This window comes from Podarcis gaigeae (assembly GCF_964106915.1).
Source record: "Podarcis gaigeae genome assembly, chromosome: 3".
NCBI classification, from domain to species: Eukaryota; Metazoa; Chordata; class Lepidosauria; order Squamata; family Lacertidae; genus Podarcis; species Podarcis gaigeae.
In genome coordinates, this window is record NC_139680.1 from 77663040 (window position 1) to 77688287 (window position 25248).

The 25248-nt window shown below is 42.9% G+C and overlaps 1 protein-coding gene across 2 annotated transcripts in view; it reads left to right on the forward strand.

The window, feature by feature from the left end:
• The first annotated feature begins 11056 nt into the window (after positions 1-11056).
• The window catches only part of CHRM3 (cholinergic receptor muscarinic 3), a 239663-nt gene continuing 225471 nt past the window's right edge, over positions 11057-25248 (forward strand). The window contains exon 1 of one of the 2 annotated variants that reach the window (XM_083732486.1): positions 11057-11515. The gene's annotated coding sequence lies outside the window, so the exon portion shown is untranslated. The remainder of the gene's footprint in view (positions 11516-25248) is intronic. The other variant, XM_083732487.1, reaches the window with a different exon arrangement.

Below are 25248 nucleotides of genomic sequence, written 5' to 3' on the forward strand. Positions count from 1 at the left end.
TGTCATTTGGTCACAATGCCTTTTAAAGCTAGTTTCCAGCAAATTATTTTCAGCAAATTGAGGGGGGGGGGGACAAACGCTTGCCCATATCATGCCAACACGGCAGTCTAATTCAGTCTTCCCGAAAGCTAAGGAAAAGACACTTCTGATAAAACACCACTTGATTAGCTCTGAAAGTAACAATATTTAGGTCTTTCCATCTGGACCCTTAGCACTGATTAATTCTCACGGAAACCCCATGAGATGCTAGCCTTGCTGCGGTTTCTCTGTAAAATAACAGTACAGTCAAAACATTGGCAGCACTACACAGAATCTGATTTTAGAGAGAGATTTCCCTGAGGAATGACTCGTTTAATATGGGTTTGGTTGTGTCCCTTGAGACTTGGCTAGATGTCACCTGCTTTTCTTAAGTAATATTCAGCAACTTTCCAGGAAAATAAACCAGACATCTTTGGGGGAAATGTTGAGATATTTTAGCATGCTTCATGTGGACCAATTGAAAACTATGATGGATTTTGTTTAAGTACATTGAGGACTCTGAAGAACAAGCAGTGCTCACTAAGTACTTTGGAGGTCTGCTTTTCCTTCCAGGAATGGTTCCAATGAAATTAAGCTTACCTGGCAAACTCACATGTTTTGTGTCAGGTCAGCTGAGAATGGCCTCTGATGATGTCAGGTAGACACACCCAAGGATCAGTCTTTAGGAGAATAGCTGTAAGCATTATTACACAAATATAAGCTTTTTAGTTTTAGCAACAGCATTTGTGCTTTTGGTGTTTACTTTTAGCACTGTGGACTATCATTTAATTATATGTAATAGCCTCTTAGTACCTGGAACCGGGTACGCAGGTGGCGCTGTGGGTTAAAGCCTCAGCGCCTAGGACTTGCCGATCGAAAGGTCGGCAGTTTGAATTCCTGCGGTGGGGTGCGCTCCCGCTGCTCGGTCCCAGCGCCTGCCAACCTAGCAGTTCGAAAGCACCTCCAGGTGCAAGTAGATAAATAGGGACCGCTTACCAGCGGGAAGGTAAACGGCGTTTCCGTGTGCGGCTCTGGCTCGCCAGAGCAGCGATGTCACGCTGGCCACGTGACCCGGAAGTGTCTCCGGACAGCGCTGGCCCCTGGCCTCTTGAGTGAGATGGGCGCACAACCCCAGAGTCTGTCAAGACTGGCCCGTACGGGCAGGGGTACCTTTACCTTTACCTTTACCTGGAACCAGAAGCCGATGAGAGTTATCATAAAATGCAATTGGGTAAATGACTGTCTCCTCACTTGAATGTGCAGTCAGTGCAGTGAGTAGCTGACACAGTACACTTCAGTGTGCACCAACAAAGACTGTATAGTAAATAATATCACCCACCTCTTTAATCACAGAAGTCTAATTTCTAATTATCCCAGACATATACTCAGTGCTATTTTTCTAGAAAAAGAGGTCCCAGAACTCACCATGAATACCTCCCTTGTTCTGTTATAATAGCAATGGCGCCCACCTGAGAGGTGCCGGAACTGAGTTCCGGTGACTTACAGCTGAAAAAAAAGGCCTGCATATATTAGTAGAACTCCTTCCATATGGCATTGGTTCCATGTGGAAAAGAGGGCATAATGTATGGGGGGTGGGGGAATCATTATGTTGTTTCCTCAAATTGTGTGAAGCAACTCTGTTACCCAATTTCACTCTTATATAGGAGGGTCACCATGCAGTAGCAGTGTGTCCTGTTTTAATGAACTGTACATTTTCATGCGCTACACATGCATGGACACTACACTAGAAGGAGCCACCACCTGCCTCCAGAAACACCTTAGTCTGCATTTGTGTGCTTTGCCCACATACATATTGGCCATAAAAACAACTAACTTATTCTTGGATTTTGTTCCACCTCCCCTCCCCCCCACCCCCAACTGGGCCAGTGATTTTTAAATTGATAGAATCCATAGGATCCAAAGATTTGAATCATGCTTCTTTTCTTTCTCTTCCCTGTCCCTTCCACACCAAGATGGTTCACTAGAGCTATTTGCTAACAGACTAGCAGAACTGATGTCATAAGATCTCTTATGTCTAAAATTGCCTGCTATTTATTCACTTGAGTTGTCACACATTGATTTCCAAATGATAAATCAGAACACATCAGCCAGTTCTGGGAACCTTTTGGGTGGATTGTCCATTTGGCAAGCTTGCAGGAGAGCTAAGAGGTATAATGCCCGAGTCAGAAACATCAGGTCAAGAGTTTGCATTTTAGCAGTTGCTCTGCACAGTCACTCTGAGTGATCCTGATAACAGGCTTGGTTCCAGGCTTAGGCATGTATTAAAAAACCATTGAAATAAATGGAACAAAAGTTTGTCGTGATGTAACTAAAGTTCCATTGATTTCTATGGGTATACTCTGAGCATGACTAAGCCTGGACCCAACCCATAACGCTTACTCAAGTAATAGCAAAATGAAATGATGATGGGTTTAAAATTCTAATTACTGGTAATCTGAACAAAAGAAACAAATAGTTGCAACTGTGGTTTCTTTGTGGTATTAATGAAGCAGGTAGCCTTTGTGTTTTCTTTGGTTGTTAACAAGATTTGGGTCATTTTTAATAACTCCGTTCCCATATTTACTGTAGAGGTTTATCTAAGTTACAGAAAAAGTTTGCCTAAAGTATTGTGTTCATTTTATAGGAAATGCTGCACAATGAACATTTCTTCTTTTCTTAGGGAGGGGAATCAAGTATTAAATCTGTCACTCACCCTTGAGTTGGCCGGCTTAAACTCATATAAATCAGAAGGGAGCCTGAGTTGGATTCTGGCCTATCTTTTAACTTTGGGATTGGATCAGAATAATTTATTATGAGTTTTAAGTGTTTTGGCCCTCTTAAGCACTTGGATATTATGCAGAGGAGCGTGGTTTGCCTTGGGAGTATACCTGGATGTGACACCTTATTTATCATGGTTAACTTCACTGATAGTGGCTGGGCTTCCTTACAACCTTTTAAACTATTAAAATTAATGACCAGACCAGACTACTGGACAAGAAGTATTTTCCCCACTCATATGTTTTGAAGAAAAGTTTTCTAACAAATTCTCGAAGGTGAAAGGCAATGACCGCTCCCCACTTAAAACGGGGGGCGCCCTTTGCGGGGACGCGTGCAGCCTTGGATCTGGAGTGGCCCCATCAGCATAGGCTTTGCCTTCCCTCAGGTGGGATACCTGGAGGTCCCCGCCTACCCCAGTGAGTTGTCCAATCCCACCTGGGGGAAGCGTTGCCAGGGAAACCAGGCCAGGTAGGGGGAGGGATTACCTGCCCACACAATAGAGGGTGGATCTTAATTGGTAATCCTCACTTGGCTCCAGAGCTTCTCCCACCCTACCCACCCTCAGTTAATGTCTTCTTTTGCAGGTTAACTTTTCTTCATAGGTTTTGCAGGTTAACCTGTCTCCACAGGTATGCGGGCGCTGCTATGATAAGGTCGCTGTTAAAGGGCCGGAAAGGAATTTCCCTGCATTGGCAGGTTTCGCCTTTCCCGTAGCAAAACGTCACAACTTTGGCGGTATCAGGCCTTGGGCGGAATCCTTTTGTCCATCTTCCTCTTTGCGGCGGCGATACCAGGGTTCCCCGTTAAAGGGGTTTTTGAAGGGAGGCTTTGGCCGTACGCCGAAAGGTCGTCATTGATCTCCCCTGCGGCGGCGTAACGGGGGCGGCTATCTCTGCTTGAACATATGTTCTCCAGAGCCGGCCCATCCCCCCCACACACACTGGATAACCCTGATGCTCCCTAGGTCCCCGGCTGGGGACTAGGGAGGGAGAACGCCCAATGCCTGAGCCAAGGTCTACCCACATTTGAAATTTAATAAAGTTGTGGCCAATTTAATCCCATAGCACGTTGTCTAGAGTCGTTATTCCACATGACGGGGGGTACCACTCGGGATCTGGGGACTCCGCCTGTCCACGCAAAGGGAAAATGCTCTCTCTTTTGCCTGGCCTTTGTAACTGCTGAAAGGCAATTTCTGCGTGTGCCAAATGATTTAAAATGTTTTATTGTACTTTCAAACATAAAAACAGTCAGTGGTTCCCCCCCTTCTTCTGTTGCCGTGTTCTTTTATATGTCCAGATCTTGCTAGAAAGTTTTTGCTGTGCTACAGGATAAACTACATTAGGCATCTATGCTGCAGTTCCCAGAAATTTTACGGGACATTGGACTTGTATAATGATGCATTAAGTCTGTGTCTTTCACAGAGTGACTACTGCAAAGCATCCTGATGGGACTGTACATGCAGCAGTCCCTTTCCCGTCATGCTCATATGACATGCTGACAAGGAAGTGCTGAGCGGGTTATTGCTGCCTCGCAGTCACCAGGTGAGTGTAACTTCTATTGACTGCAGATTGCGTGCATATGAGGAGAGATACATATTGTGAGAGGGAATGACTAAGACTGTTCATCCCATTTTTATTTATTTTTGTGTGTGTGTTGGCACCACAATCTTCATATCTCATTGGCACCGTGTGCTTAATTTTGCATGCTCCACTGCATATCTTGTTCTGCATTTGGGTTTCACCTGTCCATACATTTCATATTCTCTTACAAGCTGCCTGCAAATTAGAATGGTTGAGCTCTGCAGATAGATGCTTAACAACCAATAGCCACATTGAAATATGAAATTAATTAAGTTGTATAGACTTGTTTTAAATCAACAGCAACAAAGTATTGTCACATATGAAGAACTGTGCCCTGAATTGCCATTTTTCAGCTACACAGTTTTTACTAAAATTTTGGACTTGATTCCTCCCAAACATTTCAGAGATATTTTCCACAAACAACATGAACAACCCAGGGCTATACCTGTCTAATGCTAACAATGTCAGTGAAGCTTACTTTAGAATACTAGGACCTCTAAAGGACATCTTGAATCTCCTGCCTCTGTGATTAAATGTAAAGACATGCATTGGGTAGAATGTATATTCCTTTTAGGGTTTTTTAGTATGATGGATTAAAATGCAGTTAGGTAATAATAATCACAGGGCAGTTAACTGACACTATTGTGAATAAAGACAGCCACAGAATTATTATGGTGCAAAGAAAGCTGGCCAAGCCTACCATGGTGTGAATTTGTTGGAGCAGCTGATACTCCATTATGATGCTGTGCATCAGTATTCAATATACGTACTTGCCTGGTTTGCACATAATGCTAAACTATGCTTTAGTGTTTGTGCATGGGCCTTATGGCCTGTATTGCCTCCACCACCACATGCACACCCCGACTCATCCCCCCACCCCCACCAAGGATGAGGGACAGATTGGAAGCTTTTGGTTTCACTGTGTTCAGATTCAATCATAGCCTGTTTGCATGTCACTCAGTCCAACCTTTCACTTGGCACATACACAACACTACAGGCTTGGCAGCAGACACAGAGTTCAAAAGTCATGATTCAGGCATTCAGGAATCAGGCAGGATGTTCAGAACTGCATGGAAGCAACATCCTAATTGTCAGGGGTTGCAAACATATGCTCCTCCAGAATGGATGAATCTGCTTCCATCTGCAGAGGGAGTGTTAGGTTCTAGATGACAATACATTTGACTTTTCACTTCATGCTCCTGATCACCATTACATTGAAACCTGAACAAGTTGTTGTTAGTCTTGGCTATGGTTTTGCGGAAAAGCCAATGGCTACATTTGGACAATTGTATCTTAGCTTATTAAATGTGTAGTTGAACAAATGGCACATACAGCCACTTCACACCTCTCTTCATGAGGCACCTCAGTAATAAGTCTCTAAAAGCTTCCTGTTTGATCAGAAGAATCCAGGGTCTAAAATCAACTTCAAGCCATGGTTTGTGGTTCTGGCTTCTAAACTGCAATGAAAACAAACTTCAGTTATGGATTTGAACAGAACAAATATCTTCCTTGTTACCATGTTGGAAGAAGAGCAGAAAGGGTGGGGGAAATGTCCAACTCAAGGCTAGATCCCATAGCACTAAACTATGGTTTAGCATTCTATCTGAATATAATCATTGTGTGCACTGGTTTCTCTGCTGCTCCAGGTAGATGCAGCCATGAAACCAAGGCCAAGTACACTGCCAAGGACCGTAGCCTTTTTGTACTGCTAAACATTAGGAGACATTTTCTTATGGTAAAGGTTGTTTGACAGTGGAAGAGTCTGTCTTGGGATGTGGAATGGTCTCTTTTGCTGGCAGCTGAATGGAGCTCTGTCAGAAGTGCTGCAGTTGTCTCCTGAATTGAGCAGGAAGATCTTTCAGCCACTTAAGCGGGGCTTGAGTGGAACAATCAATTCCCATATTTGTGTCAAAATTATCTTCAGTTCTTAATCCACACTCTCATCTGTCCTATCCACACATTACTCCCCCCCCCCCCTTCAACAGCAGTATTTTCCTTCTCTCCAACTGCTTCCTGGAATCATGTCAGAAGCTGCTTGAGTACATAAATGTGTTGAGCATCAGCATATGATCAGCATGGCTTTAATATGGCTCTGGCCATGTGCTAGAAAGATCAAAGCCTTAGAGACCCTTATCTCATATAATTTATATGATTTTATCAACGTAAGTGTGAGAATTTCAGTGCTAACTCCCTGTTTCACACTGCTCATAGAAAGAATGATTCACGCCAGAGAATTTATTTTTTGCTCACTTTTTCCCTCCTAAAAAGTAAGGGGAATGTGTGTGCGTCTTATGGAGCGAATTCAGGCTGTGCAGCTATCCCAGAAGCCAGAACAGCAAGAGGGATCACTGCTTTTGCTGCACAGCGATCCCTCTTGCTGTTCTGGCTTCTGGGATTCAAAATATTATTTTTTTTGTTTTCCTCCTCCAAAAACTAGGTGCGTCTTATGGTCTGGTGCATCTTATAGAGCGAAAAATACGGTAAACCGAACTAAACTCCCACCCATCTATTTTCTTTGCCAGGAAATTCTCACAAAGAACTACAAAATTCTTTTCTCCCAGTCCAAAAAAATGCATTCAAGTAGATCTACACCTTCACATTCTGCATAAATCTTTAATCAACCAGGGCACCTTCAGAAAGAAAATCGCTTTCTAGTGGGTAGCTCTCCAGGAAGTGAAATTGTGGCAGCTCATCCTTCATATAACTTTTATAGGGAGTAGGTTTAAGTTTAAGTCTTACTCAGGTTACTCAGGCTGATGGATGAGCAACTAGGAACGATTATGTCCAAGTACTTAGATTATTTATTACATTTATTAATCACTTCCTATGGAGCACCTTGAAGCAATTTCACAATAAAATAAAAACCACATACACAACATTGTTATATATAAGTAAGTGCATTTGCTGTCTTACTTATGATACCTGCTTAAAACATTTCGGTTTAGGTATCTTACCTTGAACTTACCCTGGTAGCTAATTGGCAGCCAGTGCAATTCTTTAAGCAGCAGTGAAATATAGTGACATTATACCACAGTGAGCAGTCAAACCACTGCAGTTTGCACTCCTGCAGCTATAATAATAATAATAATAATAATAATAATAATAATAATAATAATACGGTACCGTATTTTTCGCTCTATTGGACGCACCGGACCACAGGATGCACTTAGTTTTTAGAGGGGGAAATCAAGGGAAAAAATATTATTTCCCCCCCAGGCCCAAAGAGCAAAGAAGCCAAGACAGCGAGTGGGATCCATAGCCACGCAACCTCTCCAGCCAGGAGCTAAACCTCTCCAGCGCGGCTAAAGAAGAAGACAAGGCAGTGAGCGCGATCCATCCCGCTCGCTGCCTTGGCTTCCTCTTTAGCCTTGCGCAGCATCTTTAGCCTTGCACAACGGGATGGACCGCACCCGCTGTCCACCGGGGCTGGGCTAGATGACTCCTGGGGTTCCCTTCCAACCCTGCAATTCTATGACCTCGGAAGGTGTTGGGGTTCTCCACCACTGGAGGCTTTTAAGCAGCGCCCTCCCCAGCCAAGGCCAGGCTCAGAACAGCTTACAAGCAATAATAAAAACAAATTGAATGATTACAACTTAAAAAACAAAATTAAAATACAACATTAAAATATTGAAACATTAAAATATTAAAATGTAGCCTCATCGCAGGAGGAGAAGGAAAGGAAAAAAGAAAGAGAGGGAGGGAGGGAATCAAATTGGCTCCAAGCCAAAGGCCAGGTGGAACAACTCTGTCTTACAGGCCCTGCGGAAAGAAATCAGATCCTGCAGGGCCCTGTTCTCATGAGGCAGAGCGTTCCACCAGGCCGGAGCCAAAGTTGAAAAGGCCCTGGCTCTGGTTGAAGCCAATCTAACTTCCTTAGGGCCCGGGATCACCAGGGTGTTGCTATTTATGGACCTTGAGGCTCTCCGTGGGGCATACCGGGAGAGGCGGTCCTGTAGGTACGAGGGTCCTAAGCCGTGAAGGGCTTTAAAGGTCAAAAGCAGCACCTTAAATCTGACCCTGTACTCTACCGGGAGCCAGTGCAGTTTGAAAAGCACTGGGTGAATATGCTCCCATGGCAGAGACCCCGTGAGGAGCCTCGCTGCAGCATTCTGTACCCACTGGAGTTTCTGGGTCAGCTTCAAGGGCAGCCCCGCATAGAGCGAATTACAGTAGTCAAGCCTGGAGATGACCGTCGCATGGATCACTGTGGCCAGGTCAGAGCGGGAAAGATAAGGGACCAACTGCTTGATGCGGCGAAGGTGGAAAAATGTCGCCTTGGCTGTTGCTGTAACTTGCGCCTCCATGGAAACTTTGGGTCAACCCCAATGTTACCCACACATGGACAACAGTGGTTAGGCTATCCTAGTCCAGAAATGGATGTAGTTGTCTTGCCAGGAAAAGCTGGAACATTCTACTACTGGCACTACAGAATATCATAGGGCGGTGAGCCAAAACCGGGCATTTTTTGGTGTTATCCCTGTTCTGTGGAATGCCCTTCTTTCTGCCATATGTGAAGCCACAATCATCAGTTCTTCTCTTTTTGCAAATAAATAAAATAAAATAAAATAAAAGTCTTAAAGGTGGTTTCTGAATCCCTGAAATCTGTTTTATTTGCTTTTATATGTTTTTATGCTTTGTTTTTAAATATTGTTTTTATATTGTACATAGTATACACTGCTTTGAGACTGCATTGCTAATTATTGCATGCATTGATTTAACAATTTTTACCTTTTGTTTAATTTTGTAAGCTCTCTGCTCCCCGCCCATGAATTTGCCATGTGGCAAATTCAAAAGAAATGAATGAATGAACACGTGCACACACAATAATTGAGTATGGTAATTTGGAAAGGACCTTAATTTTAGAAAGGACTACATAGCAAACATGAATTATCTTAGCTCATCCTTACCCATAATGATGGTATATATTACAGCAGCAACAACAACAACAACACCTGCAGTGCAACATTCGAAGTAGATTTACTTGACAGTTTATTAGCATACGGCAACCTTGCAGAGAACTCTTTGCAGAACACATCCATAAGCAACTACACTACTTTATCATAGGGCACTTTAAATAATCTGGGGGGTGGGGTGGGGGGGAGGAAACTACTACTAACATTAGTCTGTTTTGCTTTCAGGTATAGAATCATGGGTTGTCCAATGGACATTATTAAAAGTACATCTATGAATAACAGTTGCAGGAGAAGATCTTAAATTTGTAAACTTCATCAGCATGTAAGCTCTTTGGATAATGGCACTTTATGAATGCCAATTTCTGTTGGTGTGTTAAGACACTCAAGGGCACATTTTATTTCCCTATTAGCATACTCCTTTAGTACATTGGTATGTTTGGCTTGTGGTCTGATGCACCCAAGGTGGACAAATAAAGCTCATGCTCTTGCATCTTGATGCAATACCATCTAGAGTAAATGAAATACAGGATAGAATAAGAGAATAATTCTTTCAGACTGGGCGGGGGCGGGGGAGTTGCACGCAATTGTTTTTGGTATTTTACAGCTGACTTGCATTTTATTGGCTTTTATGTGGGAGTGTATGGTACATGCTCCAACTTCTGGACGAAAACATTATTCCTTAACACATAATGAATCTCCATTGTTTTATTTCACAAAAATCTGTATTATTGGTTGGTTGTTGGGATCGGTCTGTCTTGAGAACAACGGCGTGTGACTCCGGAGGTGAAGTCAAACTCCTGCTTTAGTGACCTCTCTGGGGTGCAAGCTGGGTGGTGTGTATGGAGGTTCTGGACTGCTCAGATGACAAGACCCCCATCTCACTGATGTGGTCCAAAGGAAAGCAGAGCAATATGTTTGGCACCAGCTTGGCTGTGGGAGTTGCCGGAAGGAGGCTTAGAAAGTGGTATGGAGAAAGTGGCAAGAGACCAGCTTTTCTTCCTGTCTCATAATATTAAAACCTAGGACCATCCAATATAGCTGAAGGCTGAAAGGCTCAAGGCAGACAAAAGAAAGTACTTCTTCATACCCTGCACAGTTAAGCTATGGAATTCACTCCCACAAGGGGTAGTTCTAGCCACCAACTTGAATCGCTTTAAAAGAAGGTTAGACAAATTCGGGGAGGAGAAGGATCTCATTGGCAACTAGCTCTACCTCCACTCCTGGAAGCAGTCGCTGCGAATCTCCAGTGGGAAGAATTTTGTTGGGCTCAGGTTCGGCTGGCGGACTTCCCACAATGGGCCATATGTTTGACCACCAAAGAAGTGACTGGCGACAAAGCTAGCAGGTCTATGAGAAATGTGACTTTGTCTAGCTCATCTCGCAAGCCTCTTCAGTCACCTCCTTCCAGCCTACAGTGTCTGCTGTAATTGTCTCCCCTCCCTCCTTGCTCTCAACTGTTTGCGTTGGTGATTAGCTTCCAGCTGTCTCCCTTTAATCTCTTTTAATAGATTTCCACCGCCGTGCATCTCATCCGGGCCCCGCCCCAAAACAGGACACTGGCCAGGAGGCCAAGAGGCTACTGCACTTGTGGTGCAGTCAATGAATCACCCTAGCTTGGTGCCGAGAGCCCCGCTGCCCGGGCTTCGCTGGGCAGCGCGGGCGGGCTGGTAGGCGGGCGCCCCTATAATAAAGGCTGCCTAGGAAATCCACTAGGTGGGCGTGAGCGGCTGCGGTGAGGTCAGCGGCGGGAGGACCAATGAGTGGCGCGCTCGGGAGCTGCCCGCTCTTGGCGTGCGAGTGGAGGGGGCGGGGGAGCGCTAGGTGGATGCTGCTCCGGCGGCGGCTCGGACATTCCGGCACTAGGCAGAGCGCGAAGGCGGGAGTCGCCCTACGGCTGCCGGGGCTGTGTGGAGACGTGACGGGGAGAGAGTCTGGGGGGAAGGCGAGAGGAGGAGGAGGAGGAAGGAAGGGGGAGCGGCGGGGTTTCTAGCTCGCCGCCGCTCGGGAGAAAGAGGAACAGGGAGACGGAGAAAGCGCCAGGGAGCATTTGCCTTGCCTGGCGCACAGGTGCAAGCCGAGAAGGAGCGCCTCGTCGTTGGCGCCGCCTGGCCGAAGGGGGATATAGTGCCTGCCTGGACTCCGCCGCTTCTGTGGGGAGCGTCGCTTCACCTGCGAGCGACTCAGCCAGCCAGCCAGCCAGCGCGCGGCGCGTCCCGCGTCAGCCAGGTAAGAGTTTCCCTCAGAGTCTTTCTCGGGGAGCCGCGGGGCGCTCGCCGCGCTCGCCTTCTCGCGCTCGTCTTCGGCTGCCAAAGTTTCTGGCAAGAGTCACTCGGGGCGAGCGAGAGCGACCGTGCCAGAGGCGGCGGCGGCCACGGAGTCGAGACGGAGGCGCGAGAGGGAGTCGCCCTTTCCATGCCCTGTCGGAAAAGAGGGTCCTCGCGTGAGGCGGACGCGGCTAGAGCTGCCTTCTTTGGACGTTTCTCTCTCCCCCCTCCGCCCCATAATAAGCCCCTTCCCCGCTTCTCCCCCCCCCCCCACCCCGGCCACATGGATTCTTCGCCTTTTCTCTTGAGCCCTCGGACAGAGTTAGAAGTCCGTCGAGATGCATCTCCTGTGTGTGTGCTCGACGTAGCCCAATATATTTTAAATTTGGAGGGGCTGCAATTTCCTCAGGGAAAGCGGCGGTTTGTGTGGCAAATGCGTCGGCTTCTTCGGTGTGCTCTTTCTTGCGGAGCGGGGAGGGTGTGTTGCTGAAAGTTGTCTTCTTTAGGCCGGCGTCAGGCTTCTGGCTGAGATCTTGAAGAGCCACTTCTTCTAGTTGGAGCAATCTCAGGGCTTTGTTCCAGAGACACTGCTGGAGTTCAAGCGTATCTGTCTAGGTTGCCTTTCCTACCGAGAGCTCATTGGCTTCCAAAGCAAAGCAGATCCAATATGTGCTCTTCATATTTTGGCAGAAGCAACATTTCATTTCCTTATGTGTTTGCCCTCAGTGTCCATGCATGTTTCCAGCTCTCTGCACGACTAATGCACCCCTGTGTAAAATAGTCTAGAAAAACCATCACTTCTGAGTTGTAGACTTGCTATTGCTAATACTGATTAGAATCCTCCGCTTCTTTCATAAGCATTGGAAAAACCTTGTGTGGGTGGTGGTTGGATTCAGCCATACCTCTGATGCTATGATCCCCCTTCCCAGTCCTTCCAGTTATGACTGACAAGCAGCTGGGATGGTGGCAAGGGGCAACTTAATCTGTAGTAGAAGTCTATGATTCTCTAAATCTTATGTTCCAAACTCCCATTCAAGTCCACTTGGCGTGGATGCGTTTCGGGGATTAGTTAACCTGCGTGGCACATTTGTGCAAACAAAGGTGTCTTACCTGAGCAGTTTCCTTCATCTCTCTCTATGTGCAATCTCTAGTGATTACGGAAGCATCTAGGGAACAGAGGTGGTTCTCTGTTTACTGCGTAAGTGATCAATCTGAAGCAAAATTGATTTGTTTGTGGACTTAATTCAATTATATGCCTCTTCAGATTGGTACTATAAGGAGTGTAAATTTAAATGGCAAGCTGGATAGCCTGGCGTGTAAGAGACTGAGCTATGAATAGGGAAGTCCTCAGTTACAGCTTTCCTCTGCCATGAAGTCACTAGGTGTTGTTCGGCAAGCCATTCTTTCTCAACCTCATATGAAGATGTTGATAATGCTGCCTTTCAGGGTCGCTGTAAGAGTTGCACATCTGAAGACTTTTTAATTATGAAATGTAAGCATACTTTAATTATTAAGTAGCTCATGTTTATATGCTTCACATACATGACTTGGTTGGAATCCTTACAACAACCCAGTAAGGTAGTCAGTGTTGTTAAATATGATATGCAAAGCATGTCTGATATTGATAGATTTGTCTTTTTGTCTGCCACCTGCACCCTCCCAAACTTATAGTGTTTGTTTTCACCTTTTAATAGTTACTGGACAAATATGATTTAAATCAACTCTGTTTCCTGTTAGCAGACTCTCTCCATCCTAAGTGAGCATATTCCTCACAGATTTAAACAGAATTTTGTGAGCAGAGTAGGTTATGCAAATTGTGGTGTCTGCTGCAAACATCTTTTTAAGCCACTGGGTAATGTATTTTGAAACACATGTATTTGCTGGATTTAGATCTAAGCACATAAATCTACAGCACAAGAACCCAAGTAAGTTGATGCTTACAGGGATATGCATGTTGCCGTGGTAGGTTGTTTATTCATCCAAATATTAATGTAGGCAGAAATTACTTTGATCTCATCTTAAATGCTTCCTATAAAAAGAACTACTGAAGGATATTGAAGTCTCATACACAACAGAACTTAGCAAAAATAGTGTGTGTGTTTTAAATAAAGAGATTGGCTGCTGCACCCTGTAGAAGCTAATGCTGAATTTTAGTGTGTTTTTACATAGCATTGCTTGAGATCCAAAGTGGCACTTCGCAATGACCATTGGCTTGAAACATCAAAGTGACTGAACAGTGATTTTGCTTGCATCTGGATATTTAATCAGACACAGTGTTTGATTTGTTTAAAATGGCTTGGAATAGAACTGAATTTGAGGTGCTATCTGCACTTATGGACAGCTGTGTGTCTTTGGGGTGGGGGAAGGTCTTAAGTGCTTTAATATACTAGCCACTCTTGGTGGTAAATCCTAGTGTCAGTGATGCTTCTGAATTTTCATATGCCCTAAGCAGCTTTTCTACCTCTACTGTGTTTTCTCCCACTCAAAGCTAATTAGGATAAGATGAATTACCAAATGGAGAGATGGGGCTCATTGCTTTAGAATCTCTGATCTTATGTTGTTCTCTCTTTGAAAACTGGCTTGTTTTTCTCTTTCACCTTCATTTACATGTCAGTATGATCATGGGAAATGTTCCTTTCTCCCTGAAGGTTATAGTAATAAACCAATATAGAAATGGGAGAAAAAGGACTCATTCTCCCATGTTTTGTCCAGCCAGGATAGCTTTACCTCCATGTTAGCACAAAGTACTTGAATTCTGAGAGATTAAAAAAAATTGTTTAGCTGTGACACTGTTTTAAAGAGCTCAGTTTTGCTTCTTCTTTTAAATCACATGATATATATCTGTGGTCTTTAGGAGAGTTTGATTCTATGTGGGTTTTCTACATTTTTCTTTTTTATGACTTGGATGAACATCTCATAGTATAGGAAGTGTACCGAAGAAGCAGATGTATGACAGACTATTGAATTGAGAATAGTACAGTATCCTTTCATTGGATATTGGTTTGCTACTCCATGCTAATTCCAATGTCTTTGAATTGATGAGCTTAGGAAGAACTTCTGATGAGACTGTGTAACAAGAGACCCAAATGTAGGAAGGTAAAAACAAACAAGGTGGCTTGTGTGTGTGCATGCTGAATGCCTGTATTTGCATTTGTTTTTTATTATTATTATTATTATTATTATTATTATTATTATTATTATTATTATTTATACTCCCACTCATCTGGCTGGGTTTCCTCAGCCAGGCCAATAAACATTTCATTTTTTTCCTGATGTTAATGGTGCAAAACAAGTTAAGTGTTCCTCCTTCCTTTTATTCTAAGTAAATGTTGAAGTCTTGTTTCTGGTTGCTGTTTCTGGTTGACCAGTATCAAACTTTGTCACTAATTCAGAAATACTTTTTATAAAGACTGGGAAAGAACTTTTTTTACAATAATCAACATGCAAATTATAATTTCAATAACATATTAAATTACATTTTTGATATGGAATTACTTTGGATCGTACAACATTGATGGTTTGCATCTTGATGGCTTATATCATAGCATTCTCCTCCCCTATGTATAATTCAAACTAGCTCATTGGCTGTACTTGGAGAAATCTCTGCACCAGCTGCATAATATGTATCCCTTCTCAATCCTCCCATGCAACCTACACAGGGTCACAGGAGCAGAAGAGTCATGCTGAATCAGACCAAAGGATAATATAGTCCAGTATCCTGTTTTTACAGTGGCCAACCAGGTACCTGTGGGAGCACACAAGAAGGACATGAACACAGCGGTACTCTGTTCCTTGTGAACTGCAGTAACTGATATTCTGAGGCAAACTTGCCTCTTACATCGGATATAATATACTCATCACAAGTAGTAGCCAATTAAGAGTCTTATCATACATGAATTTGTTTCATTCCCTGTTAAAGCTGTCCAAGTTGGTGGACATTGCTACATCTTGTGACAGTGAATTCCAGAGTTTAACTATGCACTGCGTGAAGAAGTACTTTGTTTTGTCTGTCCTGAATCTTCACTCATTCAGCTTCACTGGATGATCCCAGTTTCTCAAATTATCAGTGAGTGAGAGAAAAAAACTTATCTCCATCCACTTTCTTCGTACCAATGCACAATCTTATTCAGTTCTTATCATGTGCTTGCCCTCCATCAGATTTCACCCCCACACAAACTCAAAACCCCTAAACATTGTAACCTTTTACTCCACCCCTTTGTTAAAATGATTGCCTTCTGCACCTTTTCCAGCAGTATATCTCTTTTTATATGCGGTGATCAGAACTGAGCACAGCATTCCAAGTGTAGTCAGGCTGTACAATGGCATTATTATATTGCCAGTTTTATTTTTAATCCCTTTGCTAATTATCTCTAGCACTGAATTCACCTTTTTTCACAGCCGTTGCACTCTGGGTCAACATCTCCCTAACTTCTGCTCATCTATGAACAAGTTAAAAAGCACAGTTCTCAAAATGATCCTTGGATAACACCACTCTTTGCATACTACCGTGATGTTTGAGAACAGCCCATTTATTCCTACACCCTGCTTCCAGTTCTTTAGTAATTCTTTAATAACTCTGTCCTCTTTTCCCATGACTGCTAAGCTTACTCAGGAGTAGGGATGGGAGGAAAAATTGATACAGTTCACATTTAAAGTGAGCCTGCCAAATCTGTAGGTAGGTTCTCAATTTCCAAAGAATGTGAGAACTGAAACAATGCCATACTTTCAAATTCACACATCTCTGAATTTTGTAATGTGGTTTCCCCAGCCAAGTAATACTGTACATACAAAATACATATGCAGGGAGAAAATAACCTACAAAAATGCATTAAATTAGGGAACATTGATTGCAGAAAATGTATATCTTACTCAAAACTGCATACAAAATGTGTATATTAGGAGAAATCTGCTGATGAATTTTCATGATTTTTTAAAAATGAAAAAATTCTCAATTTGCTGTGAAAACGTGGAGAACTGAATTTAAGAGTGTTAAAATGAGAAAGCGAGAGTTCCAAAATTGACAAGAGTTCATAAAACTGTAGAGTTGGAAGGGACCCTGAGGGTCATTTAGTCCAACCTCCATACTCAAGAGTTTTGATTGGGTACTTTGACTTTCAAAAAAGTATCTAGTGTCCACTGCTTTGTACTTTTTATATCTGTTGTACTGATGTTTTTTAATGGTTTTCAGCCTAGCTCTTGTTACTATATGCGTAAGAGCTGTGCTAGTTGCTCTACAGCAAGGACAGCCAATCTGTGGATCCCCAGATGTTGCAGTAGAACTCCCATTATTCCTGATCATTGGCCATGCTGACTGAAGCAGATAGGTGGAGCCTAGCAACACCTGAAGGGTCACAGGGAGTGCTCTTCCCCCAATCTACAAAAAAGATTAGAAGATTTTTGGCAAAAGACTTGTGACAAAGTGTAATCCTAATTCGTTATGCCTTGAGGCACAAGTTAGGGGCTGATCTTTTTTAAAACCAGGATTTTGTTATCGGGACTAACACTTATTGCTCTTGTGCTTTGGGTATTTGTACTGAAGCGAATGATGTTCATAGCATTCTTCAGTGAAATGAGAATTTAATCTTCTGTCAAACATAACTTGAAGTGAATTTGGTGTGGTTTCCATATGCTCACTATGAAGAAGAAATACTGTACAGTGGTACCTCGGATGACAAACACTTCAGGTTAGACTCCACTAACCCAGAAATGGTACCTCAGGTTAAGAACTTTGATTCAGGATGAGAACAGAAATCATGCTCTGGAGGTGTGGCGGCAGTGGGCGGCCCCATTAGCTAAAGTGGTGCTTCAGGTTAAGAACAGTTTCAGGTTAAGAACTGACCTCCAGAACGAATTAAGTACTTAACCCGAGTTACCACTGTATACTAAACTGCAAGCTAGCAAGATAACCTGAGGTACCACTGTACAAGCTCTTTGTTGTTTGAAGGTGAAATAATAGTGCAAACCTATACATCTCTACTCAGAAGTAAGCCACATTGATCTCACTGAGGTTTACTCCCAGATAAGTGGCTGAAATATTACAGCCTAAGCTTTTCATGCTGCACAGAATGCTACGCTGGCACTATTTGTATGAGAAGCTTCAAATATATTTAAAGAAGTACTTAATATTGAAACTATTTCAAAAGAGTGAGAATGCATATAATTCTGAGTAAAGGAACAGTTTGTGTATAATTTTTCTCTGTCCCCACCCTTTGAATATAGATGGATAGTTATGATGATGCAACTCAAGAGATTACACTTCAAATTGAACTGATTTCTGCAGCCATTAAAATTTATGAACCCAGATTACCTGAATATCTTCTGTCTAAGAGCTAGGCCAGACATTGGCCTATGGTTAAGAGCGGTAGTCTCATAATCTGGGGAACCGGGTTCGCGTCTCTGCTCCTCCACATGCAGCTGCTGGGTGACTTTGGGCCAGTCACACTTCTTTGAAGTCTCTCAGCCCCACTCACCTCACAGAGTGTTTGTTGTGGGGGAGGAAGGGAAAGGAGAATGTTAGCCGCTTTGAGACTCCTTAAAGGGAGTGAAAGGCGGGATATCAAGTCCAAACTTACAACAGTGCTTTGCTCTAGGCACCTCATGCTGAGTGGCTTGAAGCCACCATTCTAAACTGCCCACAGTGTCAAGAAGTGATGCTACCTCAGGAGCATTGCAGGAGATTAAAAATGGCCTCTCCAGTTTCACTGATTGCAGCACTGCTGCTGACTACTTGCTGCCAGTTACACCTAGTGCTATTTTTCTAAAAAAAGAGGTGCCGGAACTCACCATGAACGTTTCCCATGTTCTCTCATAACAGCAATGGCGCCCACCTGAGAGGTGCTGAAACTCAGTTCCAGCACTCAAAAAGCCCTGGTCACACATGGATCTGGCAAGGAGGGTTTCACCACAGAGCATTTGCCTGGCACAAGCCAATCAGATTCCTACCATCAGTTTGAGGATGCTCAATTCTCCATGCCATGTTTCTTTTTGTTTCTAACATAGTTTTCAGGAAAAAATGGTCTTCCACAGCAGTTGCAAAGATTACACAAAAATACTGTATGTGAAGGGCATTGCCCATTTTGAAGCATTATGCATTATAAATGCTTTAAAATGGCAAGGCATATTATTTATTACAATTAGCGGAATCCTCACCCTGTCATTAGATAGGATTGCATGTAAAGACCAAAAGAACAGGAATATTTTGCAGAAATCAGAGTGTTGCTTTAGATATTGCTTACATTCAAGTTCCTTTGAAGACTCTCAGGTACCTGGCGCGATGCAAACCACCCATAGGGGCAGGGGGCATGGTGCCCACAGGGACAAAACGGTATGAGGATTCCCGTCCCTATGGGCTCCAGAGCGCGACCCATCCCCTATGGACGCAGCACGTCCCGTGCCTTCCCTATGGATGCTGCACACCCCGTCCCTACAGGGACAGGCACGCAGCGGGGCCTCAGCCACCCTACAGCTGGGGGGAGGCAGCGGGCGGACAGTGTGGAGCCTGCAGGTGCCAAGATGCGTGGCTCGTGCACGCTGCAGGCCTCGCGGTGAGGAGTGCAGCCCACCCTTTTGTCACCCCCGTCAGGGTGACACCCAGGGTGGACCGCACCCCTCTTCATACGCCCCTGAGTATAGTCACAGGTTAGGCAACTCTATTGTAGTGTGTGTTCATTTTTATCTATTACGACTGTTCAGTCATTGTATCTAAATTGTCTGTTGTTTGAGTACAATGTATCTGAGGGCAATGTGTATAAATAAAACAATTACTGTGACATCGTAGTCCCAGTGAAGTACTCCAAAGAAGATGGTAGCTCTCCTTCGGGCAAGTGATACTGACCCCATCATTTTCACTTGGGCACAATGAGGTTGAACTACAAGCTCTTCAATCCCTGGTGCAATGTTAAACTCCCAGTGTCTACCAAGCCCACCACTACCTTCAAGAGAGAATGGGTGGAGTTTTTCTTCCCCGTGACGTGCAGAATTTGGGAGAAGGCTTGGAGGTGCAAGCAGTATCTAGATGCTTCTTGTGGTTTTTTCCTGCCTTGATTCTGCTTGCAAGAATTTCAGAAGTCTTTCCCATCTGCTTGATAACTGCTCTTTTTAAACAGCAGGTTCCAGGAATTTTTAACCTGCTACCTTCTGCATTGAAAATATGTGCTCAACTGAACTATGGTGTGTCTCAAAGCATAGCATCCCTGCTTGAGTTCTTGCCCCATGCCCAATATCAGAAGTGTGTGAAGGAGCATGATCTGTGGCTTCTTCAGAGTTGTGGAATAAATCATCCATTGCCTGCTTCCTAAGTCCAAAGTTTCGGAAACTGCTGCTAGATTTGGGTTTGTGCTATATTTCGGTCATTAAGGCATAACATAGGAAAGGAGAAGGAGGCTGTGTAGGACTTAATTTAACTGAAGAGTTTGTTTTGTAGAATGCTAGTTTAAAATACCTTAGAACTTTATGCTTTAAATATTTTAATATCCATTTATGAGGAAGTATATAGCATATTTGCAGGATGTTTTTAAGAACTCTGCGCATTTGAAAATATGCCCTTGGGGACAAGCTGAAAGGTTTAGTCATGCTATTGGATGTGCAGCGTTCTCTGGCTCTGCAAAAAGGCACATAGTTGTGGAAATCTTTCTGCTGTTGTTGAATGCTATATTACTTGCCGTATTACTTGGCACCTTTATCATCATCATCATCATTTTATTACAGATTATAGCTTATCCCCCAAAGGTCTTCATGTTACTTACATCAATACACACACACACACACACACACACACACACACACACACAATATCATAAGGGAAGGAGAACAGTGGGAGTCATATCGTCTAATGTAATATTTATTGGGCAGGGGGACACACTCACCATATCAATAATAACAAACAACATTAACAATACTCAAATAATAAACAAAGAATACTCTCACCCACTAGTTAGCAGATAAACAACTATTTTCCCCCTTTTAACCACCCCACCCAAAAGTCTGGTATCAGACCAGCTGTTATAAATCGGTGGTGGGTGGGTCTGGCGATGTCCTCTAGGGATGGTCCAGTATCTGTCTTCTCCCTTCGGGGGGGAGCAATAGCAAGGCAAAGCAGGAAGATGGTAGCAAAAGTTTTACCTACTTTGCAGTTGGTCTGACTACTGCTGCTCTGTTTCTGCTGCTGGGGGTACATGTAGCATATTGTGATTAGAAGCACAGGCACTATAGTAGCACACCATGGTTTTGTCAGCAGCAAAATGGCAAGATATGCCACATGTGCAAAAATCTCCTGTGCACTTTTTAAAAAAACCTTTACCTATTTCCAGTCTTACAACACCGTCTTTTTGTGTTTTTCAATTATGTCCCACTGTGTAGCCAGTGTCACATTTAACATTCATGTCAAACATCTGCTTATGTCTCTTTATATATTTATACCCAGCATCTCCATATGTGATATAAGCCCCTGTTGGTTATTGCCTTTGATAACATTAGCGATGAGCGGCAAAACAATTACCTACTTCCTAGTGTTGTCTCCTTCTGTGATGTTGTTTCTGTTACCAAAATCCATTTGCCACCAGTGGCTGTGTAAATGCCTGCATGAGGCAACTGCACATGTAGAGTCTTATTTAAGGTGATATTGGTTTGTTTAAAAGCATTTTACATCTATATTGGTGATATTAAAAGCACTCCCTGCCCTGGCTGCCTTTGCATGTAGAATACGATATTTCATATTGGTGCTGGATCAGGACTTGTGGTGATATCACATCCAGCATAAATTAACTGTGAATGTATGGCCACTTGTCTTCACATTCCTTTCTGTAGGATTTCTTTCTTTCTTTCTTCTATAAATGAAAAAGAGGGTTTTGCATTTTGTTTCTCATGATGAAAGCGTGGGTGTAACTTACTATTTCTGTCTGGGTGGACAGAACTGGTCAACACCAATCCCAGAACCATTTACACTGACAGTTTACCATGGGTGGGTGGTATGGAATGCATGGAGCCTGATACAAGACCTACCCACAGCAGCAGCCTTAACACATAATTACCACTGCTGTGAATATGGAAAGGCTTCTGTACCGGGAAAACACCCTGTAATGATAAGTATATAGTGCAACATAACTTTGTTTCAATAACTGTTTGTTCAGCATATTAAAATAAGATCTGAACAGTTTTTCCACCGCTTTCCCCTGAATAATGATGTTTTTAGCATCTCCTCTCACTCCACCCCACCCCTCTAGGAGACATGTAATTATCTCAAAGCTACTTGCCTGCGTTAAAACCCATTCCTATTGCTAATGGGTGGTGTTCGGTTAAGATTTCAGAATTTTGCTTAGCCCCTTTTGTTGCACCACCAACTAGGGAATCCTGTTTGTGTAAGCCTGTCATACTGTCCTTGCAACTGGGTTAATGGCAGAGCAATAGCCCTAGTTTAACCACTATTACGCTCTTTCCTACTCTGCTCTAAAAGCTGAGGCCAACCATTCCATTGAAAGAAGCATCTGAGGAATTGCATAGGAGATAGAGCAGGTGGTGTGTGCCCATATAAATAGAATATATAAATATAATTTGGGCTGCTTGAATATTTTTTTATTGCAAGTAAAGGGAGAAAAAGAACATTATATTATTGAGGTAGTAGTTTGTGGGGGTATTCTCTTGCTGCTAGGTATAGAAGTGTTTTGTCAATATTTTGGATTAAACTCTGAGTCCAACCATACTGGGGGGGGGTTAATTCTATGATAGGTGTTATTTGGGGAACGGGTTGCAGTGGGGCAGTCCAGTCCTCTAACCCACTGCTATCTGTCTCACTTTGGCCTCTCACATTATTTACTTCCCTGCTAGATAAAGCTTACGTGTATGTCCTCAGATCTGATATGGCACTTTGTTAATGCAAACTAATCCCAAGTATTTCACTTAATACATCCTTGTATTTAAATATTTGGTCGTTTTGATTTCTGTCTCTTTCCTGTGTTTGTATTTTTCATTCCAATTTCAGTTATGATTTGTAAGTAGTTTCCTCCCTCCCCCCCACCCGAAGGGTGATTTGCAAATAATGTCCTTTTATTAAAATTATAAAAAATTGGTAGGTGATAGTCGGTAGAAAGTTTGTCCCCCAGACAAACCACAAATGTTGAGTCAATAATAAATGATGGCTACAGCTCATGGTTTGGCTGGAGAGAAACAAGCAAGGAGAGTAGGTTTGGATGTAAGTGAATGTCAAGTGAAACCATGCCTTAGCTCTGGGTACTATGACAGCAGGACAACTTAGGGAGGAGCAAAGTGGCTGCAATTTTTCATTTGAGTATCCACATGCTCAACTGTTCATTTTCAGCTAATTTTGGATTTAGGATGGTTTGTCATGGCCTTTGGCTTCAGCTAGAACAATAAGCTTATATTTATTAATTGATTTAGCATTACATGCATAACAGGCCAATTTTATATGACAACTTTATATTTTGTTATACCAGATATTACCAGAGGCCACATTTTGGAATATCTTCTTCTTCTTTGGTGATCACTCGTAGCCGAGTAAGATTGTCTTCCATAAACACGGTTTTAACAATGAGTTTGTAAGAAAAAAAGAGACAGAGAGAGAGAGAAAAGAACAATGAGTCCGTAAGTGACTGTGGAGGCCAATTCTGGATCCGGAATCTACACACACATATAAGAAACACAGTATTATTATTATTATTATTATTATTATTATTATTATTATTATTATTTGTTATTATTTTTAAAACATTTTGAAAAATTCATTGAATTTGGCATAGCTCACTTTCGCCATCTGGTGGCACATTTGTATATTGCACTTTACAACACTTTTAAAACGTTTTATTTGCAGCTGTATAGCTGAGTCCACAGAGAGTAAGTTCTGCTAACCTAAACTGGTGTGTTGTCAGTGATAAGATGCCTTTTCTGAAAATCAAGCTTAGAATTAGCTACAGTAATTAAAGAGCTTTCACTTCATTGACTCTACGACGACTTCTTACATACTCAGCTTTCTGTGGACATTTAAACAAATAAGTCTGACTAGATTTTAATGACTAGAGAAAATACAGGTTGGAACTTGGCTCAAAATGCCAGGCTGTTCAGTCTACCTTGCGCAATGATAAATAGCAAAACTACTCATTCCAGTTCCACATATTTGTCCTTGAAATTACTTTGTTTTGATCAATGCAGTTCTGGCTTCTTGTAATTGTAAAGGGAAGCTTTGGTAAATAAATACTTGAGAGAGCTGCAAAGGGGTAAGGAAGCCTCTTCTTCCTCAACTTCAATTTCTTGAGTGTGTTTCATTTGTAAATTGAGTCCCCCGCTGCTATGGGAAAGCATGCCTTGGTTTAAGAAAGCTTTGGTTTAAGAAAGGACTTCCAGAATGGATTAAGTTCGTAAACCAAGGTACCACTGTATTTGCAATTCTGTACTGTGTTTGAAAATATCATATGCAAATGAAATCACAATTTGACATAAACAATATAAATTAGGAAGGCTGGACATATTTCACAAGGACAAGGATCAAAGCAATCCTTTGACAAATATTGGACCTAAGAATATATGTAGCATGTCCACAGATGCATCGCCGCTTGTTATCATAATATATTTGGGGCCCAGACTTCTCCAAACCTAGATAAAACTCTAGGTGTCCTTCCTTGTTTTGTTCAGTACCAGACACTTTAAGCTAGTATAAAGCCCAGGACAGCAGACTTGCATGTAGAGCCAGTGCTTGTGACAACTTCATATTTGCTTTTGTGCTAGATTTGCATGTGCATGTAGTTGTCAGAAATTACCCTCTTCTGTTTGTTTGTTTGTTTGTTTGTTTGTTCATAAAATCTTATACTGCTTAATGTAATGTAATACAAAATAATAAAAAATCTCTAAGTGCAGAACATAAACTCAATAGAAGTGGAAATAACAACATATAATTAAAAATTTCATTAAAAACGACAGAACAAAACTATATATTGCAGACTACACTGAGCAGTGTATGAAACAAAATAAAAAATAAGAATCAGTGTCCAGGAAAGCTGTTACTGATTTTACCTCATGAATTGCCCGAGGGAGGGCATTCCAGAAGGTGGGTACTATCGCCAAGAAGGCTCCCTTCCATGTTGTCATAAAGTGACAATCCATTGGTCATGGAGCAACCAGCAACTTTTCCTAAGAATGGCTTGGTCTGTACTGGGGGAGGGGGTTTGCTAGGTACTGGCAAGTTGTTTAGGGCTTTAAATGTCAGTGAAAAAACCTTGCCTAAGAATGTTCGACACCAGTTTAATACATATAACATGGGTGTTCTGCTAATCACCCTAACAGCTGCATTTTGTGCTAACTGCAGCTTCCAAACTCATCAGAACATAGGGTTGCCAAATCTTGAAGAGCAGAAAAGAGGACAGTCCGAGCCTTTGCCAACCTGAGCTGGGGAAAAGGTGCCACTGTGTCCATGCACCTCTTTCACAGTCTCAGGCTGGCAGTGGCTGTGGTGTGCAGCCCACACCAAAAACAAACAGCCCCCCCCTCGCAAACCCAGACATTTCCTTTAAAATGTAAAATCCCTGTGGATGGGCATGTTGGCCCCCAAAAGAGGACATGTCCAGGATTTCCCAGTATACCTGAAGGAGCGTCTCCACCCCCATCGCTGAGGTCCAGCGCCGAGGGCCTTCTGGCGGTTCCCTCATTGCGAGAAGCAAAGCTACAGGGAACCAGGCAGAGGGCCTTCTCGGT